This window comes from Podarcis erhardii, assembly GCF_964252035.2.
Source record: "Podarcis erhardii genome assembly, chromosome: 14".
In the NCBI taxonomy this organism is placed as follows: Eukaryota; Metazoa; Chordata; class Lepidosauria; order Squamata; family Lacertidae; genus Podarcis; species Podarcis erhardii.
The window spans coordinates 11,970,105-11,983,807 of record NC_138503.1 but is presented as its reverse complement, the minus strand read 5'-3'; the positions used below and the strand labels follow the sequence as shown (position 1 = coordinate 11,983,807).

The following is a 13,703-nucleotide window of genomic DNA, read 5'->3' as shown; positions in this document are numbered from 1 at the left end:
GGAGCTTCCTACAGCCAATCAGAAGCCGTGTTTTGGTTTCCGAACGTTTTGGAGGTTGAACAGATTTCTGGAATGGATTCTGTTTGCCTTCCAAGGTCCAACTGTATAGCTACTTATACCCTTGGCTTGGGGGTCACATAACTCCATACCCTCCAACATTTCCCCAGTGAAAATAGGGACGTCCAAAGGGAAAGCAGGACATTCTTTGATCAAATCAGAAACCGGGATGGTTTCTGTAAATCCAGGACTGTCCCTGGAAAATAGGAACACTTGGAAGGTCTGCACTGTTATTTATTTATTTTTTACTTTTATTTTGGCTACCTTGGCCATGAGTCCAAAACCCTGGCTTCAAATCTAGAGGGACCCAATGCAGAGATTCTTGTATATTTCAATAGCCTTGCAGGAGATAATATCTCAGCCTTCCCAGCTGCACCCATTAAAATTCTGTCTTCAGCATAAATACTTTAAAATGTGCAGGAGCTTTTGATTGCATCTGTTTACCCTCATTTTCTGTTTTGGCTTCTCTGCCTGGTCATCCTGTAGGGAAAGACCACCACTTCTCTGAAGCAGATGCTGCTTCTTAAACACAAGCAAACAGCCCGCCATGCAGGAAATCCAGATTTGCCCCATCGCTGGGTTGGGGAAGCTGGTCCTGTTGGATTTCTGCCTGGTAGGCAGCTGCTACAAGCAAAGAGCCTCTGTCGGCCAAAAAGGTGGCTATAGTGTAGGGAAATGGGCTGGCAGCTTGCCTTCAAGAACAATCCAAGTCTTATTCCAACGCACATGCCCAGTCACTAAGAAAACCCGAAACCTGATCTATCTTGGGGGGTCTAGGGAGCAACTTAGCAACTGCCTGTGGCTTTGTAGGAAAGGCTGCTTCTCTCTTTAGAACCGCAGGTCAGGAGTTTTTGTTTTCTCTTGGCATTTGGGTAGTCTCAAAATACTGCAAGAGAGATGAAGGTGAAATAGACCCACTGGCTTCGAGAAGATGGAAACAGATTTTTGGTCATCGTTATGCAGCGGCCGAGCCGAGGCCCTATTCTGCCCTCCGCTTCCCCTGCCAAATCTTCTGAATGGCGGGGCAAGTTCATGAATGAACCAATGAATAACCATTTCTTTTTTTCAAAGCCAGTTCCCCATACAACGTTTTCAAAGCACCCACCCCATTTCACTCCCCCTCCCCACAGCTTTCTCTGCTTTGGCTAGCTGGCAGGCCGGAGCGCTCAGAGTTCTGGGCGTCTCTCGCCTCCCTCCCCGTCAACGTTTATTTGTGCCCTACCTCTGAATTGCAAGAAGCTAATCGGAAAGCAATGTGGAGCAATGATTCACAGGAGGAAGGGTGCTGAGCCAAGCCCTGTTTTTCGCTAGCCTTCTTCTATCATGGGAAATCAGAGGTGGTGGAGAACTAGATTTGACCTGCATCTCCGCACCGCCCAACTGTTGTTGTCCTTAATATTTCATTTATAAAAAGATGGTGACAAAATAAGAAAGAAAGGGAGTGAGGATGGGGGGAAAATAAAATAAAATGCAGGTGTTTGTGCTCTTATTATCCTAATCTTCTTCTTGTCACTCATAGGCGAGTAAGATTGTCTTCCATAAACACAGTTTTAAAAGTGAATCTGTAAGTGCCTGTGGAGACCAATTCTGGATCCACACATCCTTCCACAGTGGGGACATAGGTTTCCGGGCGGGAGTTGATCAAGGTGAGGGTTTGCCAAATGTGCCTTTGTCTTAGCACATTTCTCCCTTTCATCCTGAGTTTGAGCATCTTCAAAGCCCATGACACCTTTGGTAAAGGCTGTTCTCCAACTGGAGCGCTCACAGGCCAGCGTTACCCAGTTGTTGGTGTTTATACTACATTTATTGAGATTTGCCTTGAAAGAATATTTAAACCTCTTTTATTGACCACCAGGATTACGCTTTCCATTTTAAAGTTTGGAATAGAGTAGTTGCTTTGGAAGACAATAATCAGGCATCTGAACAACACGCCCAGTCCAACGTAGTTGATGTTGAAGAATCATCGCTTCGACACTGGTGATCTTTGCTTCTTCCAATACACTGGCATTAGTTTGCCTGTCTTCCCAGGTATTGTCCTAATACACAAGTTTGGCAAGTGGATAGGGTCACCCACCTGTCAATCACCTGACATCACAATGGCGCCAGGTGACACATTTAACTAGGGAACTCCCTCCCATCTTGTTCTCACAATGGCCAGCCAGATGCCTTTGAGAAACCTGCAAACAGGACCCAACGCAAGAGCACTTTCTCCCCTCCTCTGGTTTCCAGCATTGAGAAGCCTTGCTGCCTCTGAATGTGGAGGTAGAGCATAGCCATTCTGATAAAGTAAAGGTAAAGGGACCCCTGACCATTAGGTCCAGTCGTGGCCGACTCTTATCTCACTTTACTGGCCCAGGGAGCCAGTGTACAGCTTCCGGGTCATGTGGCCAGCATGACTAAGCCGCTTCTGGTGAACCAGAGCAGCGCACGGAAATGCCGTTTACCTTCCTGCCAGGGTGGTACCTATTTATCTACTTGCACTTTGATGTACTTTCGAACTGCTAGGTGGGCAGGAGCAGGGACAGAACAATGGGAGCTGACCCTGTCACGGGGATTCGAACCGCTAACCTTCTGATCGGCAAGTCCTAGGCTCTGTGGTTTAACCCACAGTGCCACCCGCATCCCTTGCCATTCTGATAGTCTTGTCCTAAATGATTCTGTCTAAACACCTTTCAAATCCATCCGAGTTGGTGGCCATCACTACAGTTTCTGGGGGTAATCCCAGAGTTCCACCATGAACCGTGTCAAGAAAAGCTTACTGTTGTCTGTACTGTATTACTAGCTCGGCCTGGCTGGGGGCAGGAAGGGGCGCACAGGGCGGGAGAGGGGAGGGGAGGCGGGGGAGAGAGCAGCACAACCCTCCCCCACACCCACTAAACACACACACACAGTGGCAGCAGCGCTTGTCAATCACAACGGCACCGGGGCGGGGTTAAACTAAATTGGGGGGCACTGGGTGGGGCACCGCATTATGCTAAAGATGGCCCTGTGAGTGGGTGGAGGTGGGGGGGGAACATAATAAAATTTACTGGGGCAGGATCTCCTGTCCCTCCCCACCCTGTAAGTGAGGATCTGCAGAGACCTCAGTCCCTTTTGCATCTCGCCTCCCTTTGAGTAGGCCTTCCTGCTTCCGTTCACGATGCTCGAATTGTCCTTGTGGTCTGCGTTTGTGTTTCTCAACTTCCAGTGTTCCTCGATATCTTTTATGGTACTATAATTTCTGCCCCCATCGCTTGGGGCTTTTCCTCTTCCTCCTCCTCCTCCTGCTCTCATCTTGCAATCTTTAACGTTAAATAGAATTTGTTTTTTCCCCGTCCTGTTTTGCAAATTGGCTTTGCACCATATCTCGCCTTGTCGCAGGCGCATCCTGCACGGAAACAAAAAGGGAAACGAAAGCCAATAAAACTTTCAATTAGATCGTAAAGATGTAATGGTCGAAAATCTGAGCACACCTCTCGAGCCCCAAGCCTGCCTGTTTCTTGCACAAGGGCCAATCCGCAGGTGGGTTAAGGTGGAAATCATTCCCACAAGGTGGACAGTCACCAAAATATTATTATTACAGTGGTGCCCCGCAAGACGAATGCCTTGCAAGACGAAAAACTCGCTAGACGAAAGGAAAAAACTCGCAAGACGAATTTCCCTATGGGCTTGCTTCGCAAGACGAAAACGTCTTGCGAGTCTTGCGAGTTTTTTCCCCTTTTTCCCTTTTTTCTAAGCCACTAAGCCGCTAATAGCCGCTAAACCGCTAAGCCGCTAATAGCGCTAATCCGCTAAGCTGCTAATGGCCGTGCTTCGCAAGACGAAAAAACCGCTAGACGAAGAGACTCGCGGAACGAATTATTTTCGTCTTGCGAGGCACCACTGTATTAATGCCTTCCACAGACCTGCCTCAATTAACTAAAACAGCATTTAAAAGAACATGAGATACATTAAAAAACAATACAGGGAATGGCAGAGACCCATTCATTCATTCATTCCTCGGGAAAAGCTTGTTGTTTTCAGTAATGTCTTCAGTTGTTTCCAGAAAATGCAAATAGAGGATATGTTGGTATGAAAACTTTGAACTTGGCCGTAGTTCTTTTAAATGGGATGGGGGTTTTTTCCCTCTTCTCCCTTTCAGATGTCTCTGTTTAGCTTCTTGATCACGGAAACAAGACATAGATTGAGGCGAATGAAAACGGCATAGCGTCTTCTAGAGGGTGTTCGGTATAAACATGGCCTAATAAGGTTTGGTTTAGGAAAAAACCAAGCATAGCTGTTTAGTCAAATATGTACAATTATCATTGAGGCTTAACGAAAGGGGGGGGAGCAGATATCAGTGGACCAGGTGAATAATGTCATAAGACATGGGGACTGTTCTGAGGGAAAACTTTCTGGGTAGGAATTGGGGTGGGGGGGGACAAGGTTCCCTGAAAGTTGGATTCTGGATTTTAGCTTTCCTGTGCTCTTTTTTAAAAACCTTTTTTTAGCGTTTGCCGTATTCTGCATATATTATCCCTAAAATCTGGGGATTTATTGGAAAGGGATGAAAAATAAAACCTGAATGAGTTTGGGTTTTAGAATTTCTGCTACTGGTGTGGGGTTCCTCCAAAACTGGTGTTCTGGGTTGTTTTGCAGATGTACATTCTGGAACATATCATTGACATAATAATGGTGCTTTAGGGACAGATTTATACTGGACACACACACACCCTGCTGTTCTGCTTTATTTCCCTCCAAAGTTACCACTCTGGTGCTGCAGCACAGTGAAAGTGGGACAGGAAAATAAATAAACCAGAACATTTGCAGAACACTGTGGCACTGTGGGTTAAACCACAGAGCCTAGGGCTTGAATCGATGGTTTGAATCCCCATGACAGGGTGAACTCCCGTTGCTCGGTCCGTGCTCCTGCCCATCTAGCAGTTCGAAAGCACAACAGTGCAAGTAGATAAATAGGTACCGCTCTTGCAGGAAGGTAAACGGTGTTTCTGTGCACTGCTCTGGTTCACCAGAAGTGGCTTAGTCATTCTGGCCACATGACCCGGAAGCTGTACACCGGCTCCCTCGGCCAGTAAAGCAAGATGACAACCTCAGAGTCATCCGCAATTGGACCTAACGGTCAAGGATCCCTTTACCTTTACCTTTTTATCATATATTTATTTATGCTCCACCTTTTCCCCTGACTGGGCTCACAGTGGCTTACAGGTAAAACTGAGAACTGCTAAAAACACGGGGTGGGGGACATTTGTTAAAAAACAATCGGACATTGATAGAAGTAAAACCATATACAGTGGAACCTCAGTTTTTGAATGTAATCCATTGCAGATGTCCATTCGACTTCCAAAACATTCAAAAACCGAGGATCAAAGGGCTGTCAACAAGTTCAATGGGGGAAACTGAGAAACACGCCTCAGAAGCCGTTTGACCTCTGAGGCGCATTCGGAAACAGAAGCATTTGCTTCTGAGTTTTCGGCGTTCGGAAGCTGAAACATTCGGCAACGGAGCAGTTTGAGAACCAAGGTTTGACTCTTTCAGGAGTTTTTTCAAGTTTGAAAACAGGAATTGAACCAAGGGTGTGGGATCTGTGGCCCTCCAGAGGTTGCTGGACTGCAACTCCCATCACCCATGGTCATTGGGAATTGGAGTCCCGAATTGGAGTCTTCCGAATATCTCCCGCAAGGCAGTGGGAGTTTAGGAGGATCAGATAATTACAATTATCCAGCCCTTTCACATTAAAAGGGATGCGGGTGGTGCTGTGGGTTAAACCACAGAGCCTAGGACTTGCCAATCAGAAGGTCACGGTTCGAATTCCCGTGACGGGGTGAGCTCCCATTGCTCGGTCCCTGCTCCTGCCGACCTAGCAGTTCGAAAGCACATCAAACTGCAAATAGATAAATAGGTACCACTCTGGCGAGAAGGCAAACGGCATTTCCGTGCACTGCTCTGGTTCGCCAGAAGAGGCTTAGTCATGCTGGCCACATGACCCGGAAGCTGTACGCCGGCTCCCTCAGCTAATAAAGCAAGATGAGCGCCACAACCCCAGAGTCGGTCACAACTGGACCTAATGGTCAGGGGTCCCTTTACCTTTACCTTCACATTAAAAGCAATCCGTTTCCCAAAGCCTTATGGAACAGGCAGATTCAGTGGAAAAGGACAGGGCATGCACTGATAGAATCAGAACAGTACAACTGCCTGCAAACCTTTGCAGGCTAGCAAAGAAAGTGGGATTGTGTCTAACCCAATACTAGAGGAGAGGAGGAGGAGGAGGAGTTTGGATTTGATATCCCACTTTATCACTACCCAAAGGAGTCTCAAAGTGGCTAATATTCTCCTTTCCCTTCCTCCCCCACAACAAACACTCTGTGAGGTGAGTGGGGCTGAGAGATTTGTTACCAAGTTGCTCTGGTCGTCCCTTCCTCCTTTCCTTGCCAAACTCTGGGAGCTGTTTGCTCCTTGGTTTTTGCTGCCCTATTCAACGAGTTCCCTTTGAAGCGGATCCTGTAAAGAACCTGGTGGCTTTTATTTGGGGGAGAGAAGAGGCTGAGCCTCTCTCTGGCTTGCAGGGTGGAAAACTGAAGCTCGGCGTTGCTGCCCAGGCTGCTGACAGCATCAGAGCCGCCCTTTTTTCAATGCCTGCTCCTTTCAAAGTTTGTTTTGGAAGCGATGGGCTGCCACCTCCTTTCTGTCAGCTTGCCTGTCGCTGCTTTGTTCAAGCTCCAGGCCTAAGGAAAATTCGCTATTTTTGCTACTTTTCAAAGTTTCCTTCCAGACTCCAAATAGGACAGAACAGCTCCCCTAAAAGAGGGGAGAAAAGCCCGAGAGCATCGCAGTCTGCCCGAATTTCCTCATGTACTTTGTGCTTCCACTTGTCCGCACTGCTAAACACTTGTAAAACATCTCTGAGCACTGTTCGTACATTAAAAGATAAGCAGTTCTCGGCTGCCTACAGGCAAGAAGTCTAATAGACATGATGCAATGGATGGGGTCGTGCAGTGATAAAAAAATAAATAAAAGCATCTTAGGGCAAACTGACACAGTGCGTGTTCTTCTGTTCTTTGTTCTTTGTGTATTTATTTAAGGCATTTTGCAAAAGGTCCCACAGTCCCTGGATAATCCAGTTAAAACAAGGAAGAGGGGCTGGTGACAGGGGTGGAGACATTCTTTTAGGTATACAGGGCCGAGGGCTTTACAGGTCAGCACCATCACTTTGAATTGTGCTTGGAAACGTACTGGGAGCCAATGGAGGTCTTTCAGGACTGGTGTTATGTGGTCCTGGCGGCCGCTCCCAATCACCAATCCAGCAGCCGCATTCTGGATTAATTGTAGTTGTAGCTGTATGAACTTCTGCCCATTAAGCCTTGTTAAAAACTGAGGTTCTTTGCCCACAGAATGTGGCAGTTTTACTGCTTGCAAAGCCTTAGAAAACCTGCTGCCTGCTGACATTACTTGGCTGAAATGTATTTAAATTAGATTTGTAAAAGGTTTATTGCTTATATTAGGGGTGGGGGGGATGTTGTAATACTTTTGCAGATCCGGATATATTTTCTGAGCCTTGAAGAAATATTCCACTTTCCAACATTAGTAAGATTGTCCCAAGATTCTTTCCGGGGTTTGGATTGCAACTGATAAATGATACCCTTACTGGTGCCATTGCAAGACCATTTTTTTTCTTTTAAAAAAAGGTTCATTTCCATTCCTTAAAAGGCAATGGAACTTTTAAGAGCACTTACAGTATGTGTGGGCAGAAAGCAGCGTCCGTTCTTGCCCGTTCTACAAGAGAGGGTTGAGATCTGATTCCTAGCCGCACATTTGGGCGACATATTCACAGAGCTGTCCAAGGTCTCGTTCCTGCCCAGGCACTACCAGTTTAGACCCTTATAAGCGTATACAGTGGTACCTCGGGTTACATACGCTTCAGGTTACAGACTCCGCTAACCCAGAAATAGTGCTTCAGGTTAAGAACTTTGCTTCAGGATGAGAACAGAAATCGCACAGTAGCGGCGTGGCGGCAGCGGTAGGCCCCATTAGCTAAAGTGGTGCTTCAGGTTAAGAACAGTTTCAGGTTAAGAACCGACCTCCGGAACGAATTAAGTACTTTTTTAAAAAAAAAAATGATATTTATTAAGATTTCCCCAAAAAAAGGGGTTACAAAAATGAAAAAAAATAGAAAAGAAAAAGAAACAAAAAATACAGAATACGGAAAAAATAAAAACAGTTAAAAATAAATCCCTCTTTCTATGTCTTACAATTCATTTACTTGTTTCCATGACTTCCTCACACCTCCCTTTTTTGTATTCCTGTTCGAATAGTTAATTCAGCAAATCCTTTCCCTCTTTGTTTTATCTTAGCTCTTTATCTTAACATATTATAACATTATATTTTCATCTATTATCAATCCATTTTTAAATGGAACGAATTAAGTACTTAACCTGAGGTACCACTGTGAAATTAAGTTGTTTTTGTCCCGACATGCATCACTTTTCACCTGTTTGCATTGAATTGCATTTGATACTCCATCTCCCATTCTCACCGTTTGGAGACATCCTTTCAGAGATCTTCACAATCGCTAAAAGACATGTTTTTCTCTGTGGTTTTGACTAGGGCGTGCATTTTTGCAAGCGGCTTCTAATGTAATGCATTTCTTGTACATTATCTTCACAAATGCATTCATTTTCATACACATTTCCCACTAATATGTGCAGTTCTGTAAGCCTTGGTTGGAGAACTGCACATAAAAAATCAGATAGGTGTGAGTTTTGAAGTATCTTGGGTGTCATAGTGTTCATATTGGGTTTTTTAAAAAATAAATTTATTTGGTTGTTAAGATTAAAATCTTACAGCCACATATACAACATACAACATAGAAACAAGATTCCAAAGAATCTCTTAGACTTCCCTTCTCCCCTTTGTGGGTCCTATTGTTAATCATTTCCTCCTGCATCTTTTATAAAAATCCAAATCTTTTACCTCTCCATTGTGTCCAAAATTCACCATTAAACTACAAGTGTTATTCCAATCCTGCTAACAATTTCAACTTAAAAACAATGGTTTTTAAGATGAATTATAAATTTTCCCCATTCCTTATTGAAAATTTGGTCTTCCTGATTTCTGATTCTTCTGGTCATTTTAGCCCAGGCATAGGCAAACTTGGCCCTCCAGATGTTTTGAGACTACAATTCCCATCATCCACTGGTCCTGCTAGCTAGGGATGATGGGAGTTGTAGTCCCAAAACATCTGGAGGGCCAAGTTTGCCTATGCCTGTTTTAGCCATTTCGGCATAATCCAACAACTTGATTTGCCGTTCTTCTCTGGCAAGGACTTTATCTTCTTTCCATCTTCATATTGTGTTTCAGTGCTTATGTTGTTTTGGAAACTGCAAATCTTAGAAATTACCCTGCTTTAAATGAGAACTGAACGTCTCCTCCATCCCTAGGTATAAGTCGGGCTATGAGGGAAGGATGATAATAATAATAATAATAATAATAATAATAATAATAATAATAATAATAATAATATATTATTTATACCCCGCCCATCTGGCTGGGTTTCCCCAGCCACTCTGGGTGGCTTCCAACAAAACACTAAAATACAATGACCTATTAAACATTAAAAGCTTCCCTAAACAGGGCTGCCTTTAGATGTCTTCTAAAAGTTTGGTAGTTACTTTTCTCTTTGACATCTGGTGGGAGGGCGTTCCACAGGGCGGGCGCCACTACCAAGAAGGCCCTCTGCCTGGTTCCCTGTAACTTGGCTTCTCGCAGCGAGGGAATTGCCAGAAGGCCCTCAGCCCTGGACCTCAGTGTCCTGGTAGAACGATGGGGGTGGAGTCGCTCCTTCAGGTATACTGGACTGAGGCCATTTAGGGCTTTAAAGGTCATGCATTGGTACAGCATTGCATGAAAAAGGTTCCAAGCCCAGTCTGTAGCATCTCCAGCTAGGGGCAGGAAACAGCCCTGTCTGAAAACCAGGCATTGTAGGCAACACTGAGCAATGGCCTGACTCACTATAAGGCCGCTTTTTATATCCTATGAAAAATACACCACCAGCATAGCAACATAATGTTGGCAGGTGCTGCTGCTCCATCTTTGATATCCTGCCAGTACGTATCACCCTAGACACTGACGTCAAACACATATTTTAATCCTATGTTTGGGAATCTGGGGGGAGAAGGGTTAATGCTTTCCTCCTGCTCCGTTTCCCCCCTGAGAATCATCCTTCTGAAGGGACAGTAAAAAGCAACTTCAGAGGTACAGTTTTCAGCCAGAAAAAAAGGCAGGGGGCATTTAACTCGTCTGCAGACCCACCCCCTGAATTGGATGGGTTGAAGTCGGTGGATAATACTAATTATAATAATAATAATAATTTATTTACACCCCGCCACTCTGGGCAGCTCTCAACAGAATATTAAAACACGGTAAAACATTAAAAACTTCCCTAAACAGGGCTGCCGTCTAAAATGTCTTCTAAAAATCAGATAGTTGTTTATTTCCTGGACATCTGATGAGAGGGTGTTCCACAGGGCGGGCGCCACTACCGAGAAGGCCCTCTGCCTGGTTCCCTGTAGCTTTGCTTCTCACAGTGAGGGAACCGTCAGAACGCCCTCAGAACTGGACCTCAGTGTCCGGGCTGGACGGTGGGGGTGGAGACAATCCTTCAGGTATACTGGGCCATTTAGTTCTTTCGGGACTGGTGTTATGTGGTCTCAGCAGCCACTCCCAGTCACCAGTCTAGCTGCCGCATTCTGGATTAGTTGTAGTTTCCGGGTCACCTTCAAAGGTAGCCCCAGTGTGGTGTAGTGGTTAAGAGCGGTAGTCTTGTAATCTGGGGAACCGGGTTCGTGTCTCCGCTCCTCCACATGCAGCTGCTGGGTGACCTTGGGCTAGTCATGCTTCTTTGAAGTCTCTCAGCCCCACTCACCTCACAGAGTGTTTGTTGTGGGGGAGAAAGGGAAAGGAGAATGTTAGCCGCTTTGAGACTCCTTAAAGGGAGTGAAAGGCGGGATATCAAATCCAAACTCTTCTTCTTCTTCTTCTTGTAGTAGTCCAAGCGGGAGATAACTAGAGCATGCACCACTCTGGCAAGACAGTCTGTGGGCAAGTAGGGTCTCAACCTGCATACCAGATGAAACTGGTAAACAGCTGCCTTGGACACAGAATTGACCTGTGCCTCCATGGGCAGCTATGAGTCCAAAATGACTCCCAGGCTGCACACCTGGTCCTTCAGGGGCACAGTTACCCCATTCAGGACTAGGGAGTCCTCCACACCTGCCCGCTCCGTCCCCCCAAAACAGTACTTCTGTCTTGTTCTATCTTTATTTCTATAACCCAGTTGAAGATTTTAGTTGTGAGATTTGCAGAGCAGAAGGCATCATCTCTGATGCTATGGAATAGTTCAAGGCTATTGAATGAGGGGCGCTTGCTCTTGGAGTTCCTTCATTGGCCCTGACAGAGAACCGGGGGGGGGGGGGGAGAGATACACAGGAGGGGAGGGTGAGAAAGGCAATGAGAGTGGAGGTAATAAAGAATAACCCCAGCAGGGACAGGAGAGGGACAGAGATGGCCTGCTCTTTTTTGAATCCCACCACTTTCTCAGTGGTGGAGAGACCAGGCGTCTCATTTATTTATGTCATTTACACCCCACCTTTTCCTCCAAGGAGCTTAGGAAGGGTGTCCATGGATTCCCTCCTCATTGAATCCTCACAACAGCCCTGTGAGGTAGGCTAGGCTGAGAGGCAGCAACTGGCCGCCACCCCCGTCCTCCAATGCGCAAGTCAGTGGGTGCCTCTGAACAATCCCTGTTCCTGGGGGGTGTTTCTCTTGCACTCCTGCCCTGCTGCTTGTGGGACCCCCGAGAACAGGCTGCATGTCTGTCTGGGCCCCTTGGGCCTGATCCTGCTGCAGAGCTCTTGGGAGGCTGTGCTCCAACTGTCGACCCTTCCCTGAGTGGGGGCACTGGGGGCGAGGCAAAGGGATGTCTCCCTCTGCTCCTGGCCCACCCAGGAAGAAGCAGAGGCCAGCACAAGCCACAGAATGGGGGCCGGTCTGGAGGGGAAGCAGCCTTTCTGTGGATCTTAAGATGTTCTCTTTAATCTAATAATAATAATAATAGTTTATTATTTAGACCCCGCCCATCTAGCGGGGTTTCCCCAGCCACTCTGGGTGGCTTCCAACAAAACACTAAAATACAATAACCTATTAAGCATTAAACATCCGGAGGGCCAAGTTTGCCTATGCCTGTTTTAGCCATTTCGGCATAACCCATCAACTTGATTTGCCGTTCTTCTCTGCCAAGGACTTTATCTTCTTTCCATCTTCATATTGTGTTTCAGTGCTTATGTTGTTTTGGAAACTGCAAATCTTAGAAATTACCCTGCTTTAAATGTGAACTGAACTGAATGTCTCCTCCATCCCTAGGTATAAGTCGGGCTATCAGGGAAGGATAATAATAATAATAATAATAATAATAATAATTATTATTATTATTTATACCCCGCCCATCTGGCTGGGTTTCCCCAGCCACTCTGGGTGGCTTCCAACAAAACACTAAAATACAATAACCTATTAAACATTAAAAGCTTCCCTAAACAGGGCTGCCTTCAGATGTCTTCTAAATGCTATATACTGTAATTGTTTATTTCTTTGACATCTGATGGGAGGGCATTCCACAGGGTGGGCGCCACCACCGAGAAGGCCCTCTGCCTGGTTCCCTGTAACTTGGCTTCTTGTAGTGAGGGAACCACCAGAAGGCCCTCAGCGCTGGACCTCTTTGGTTGGGGGAGGTGAGGGCCAGCTCCTCCTGCGAAAGGAGTTTCTCTTTATACATTCGCTGGTAAAATAATACAGTAAGAACGTGCAGCGATCTCAGGTGGGAGGCCTCCATCATAAGCAGCTCTGTGCAAAGAGGGCAGAATGGGAGGAACGTCAGGTAGCAGCCGAATCCCAGCGGAGTCTGGAAAGCACGCAGCTAAAGCAGGTTGTTCTTTCTTGGGCTCTGTAGATTAAAGCGTGAGAGACAGTGGCGGGGGTGCCTTTGTTGCACAGGGCCACTGAAATTGGAGAGCCCAAAGTCCATCACTGCTATTCTGGGTCTTGTTTGGAGAGAAATTCTCCCCTGGCCATTTTCGAGAACTCAAAAGTTCCAGGCTACCCTTGGGAGGGAGAAGGACCCAATGAAGAGAGCACCCAAGGGTGCAAGTGGGATCCCTAAAGAGGTGGGGTGTGTATTTTAGGGTTGAGTGAAAAATGATCTCCCAGAATTTCCCATCCTATTTGTGGGGGGTGAAATTGGGGGTGGGGAAATATTCTCCTGAATATTTGGGATGGGGGGTGGTAATTCTGCTGCAATTTGGATGATGACAAAAAAGGAAACTCAGAAAAATCATCAGAAAACTCCCTGGGAAAATTACTGGCTCATGTAACACCCAGCATGGGATTTAGAAAGGTCAAATAACCAAGGAGCATCTTTAAAAACTGGGCATGTGGTGGGGGCATGAATCTTCAGGATGTCTCCCCTCCTTCCCATGACTTTACTTTCTGCGCATCCAGCGGCACATTGTTCCATAGGGGTAGAAAACTGAAGATGTCCAGAAAGTCAGTTAATCCATCCGAACAGCTTTCAAAACAGGAACAGAAGAAGGGATCTGAATGGCTGCTAACTGCTCCAACTG

General features: G+C 46.1%; 1 protein-coding gene and 1 long non-coding RNA gene across 4 annotated transcripts in view; one reads left to right on the top strand and one right to left on the bottom strand.

Annotated features, from left to right (window-relative positions):
• Positions 1 to 13,703, top strand: part of TNFAIP8L3 (TNF alpha induced protein 8 like 3) — a 54,922-nt gene that overhangs the window by 31,511 nt on the left and 9,708 nt on the right. Inside the window, exons 1-2 of one of the 3 annotated variants that reach the window (XM_081839348.1) lie at positions 2,044 to 2,319; positions 4,178 to 4,284. The exons of 1 other annotated variant lie outside the window; for it this stretch is intronic. The gene's annotated coding sequence lies outside the window, so the exon portion shown is untranslated. Of the gene's footprint in view, positions 1 to 2,043; positions 2,350 to 4,177; positions 4,285 to 13,703 lie in introns of those variants that run through there. One more of the 3 variants, XM_081839349.1, reaches the window with a different exon arrangement.
• The window catches only part of LOC309328947, a 340,017-nt gene that overhangs the window by 326,023 nt on the left and 291 nt on the right, over positions 1 to 13,703 (bottom strand). The gene's annotated exons all lie outside the window — the stretch shown is intronic.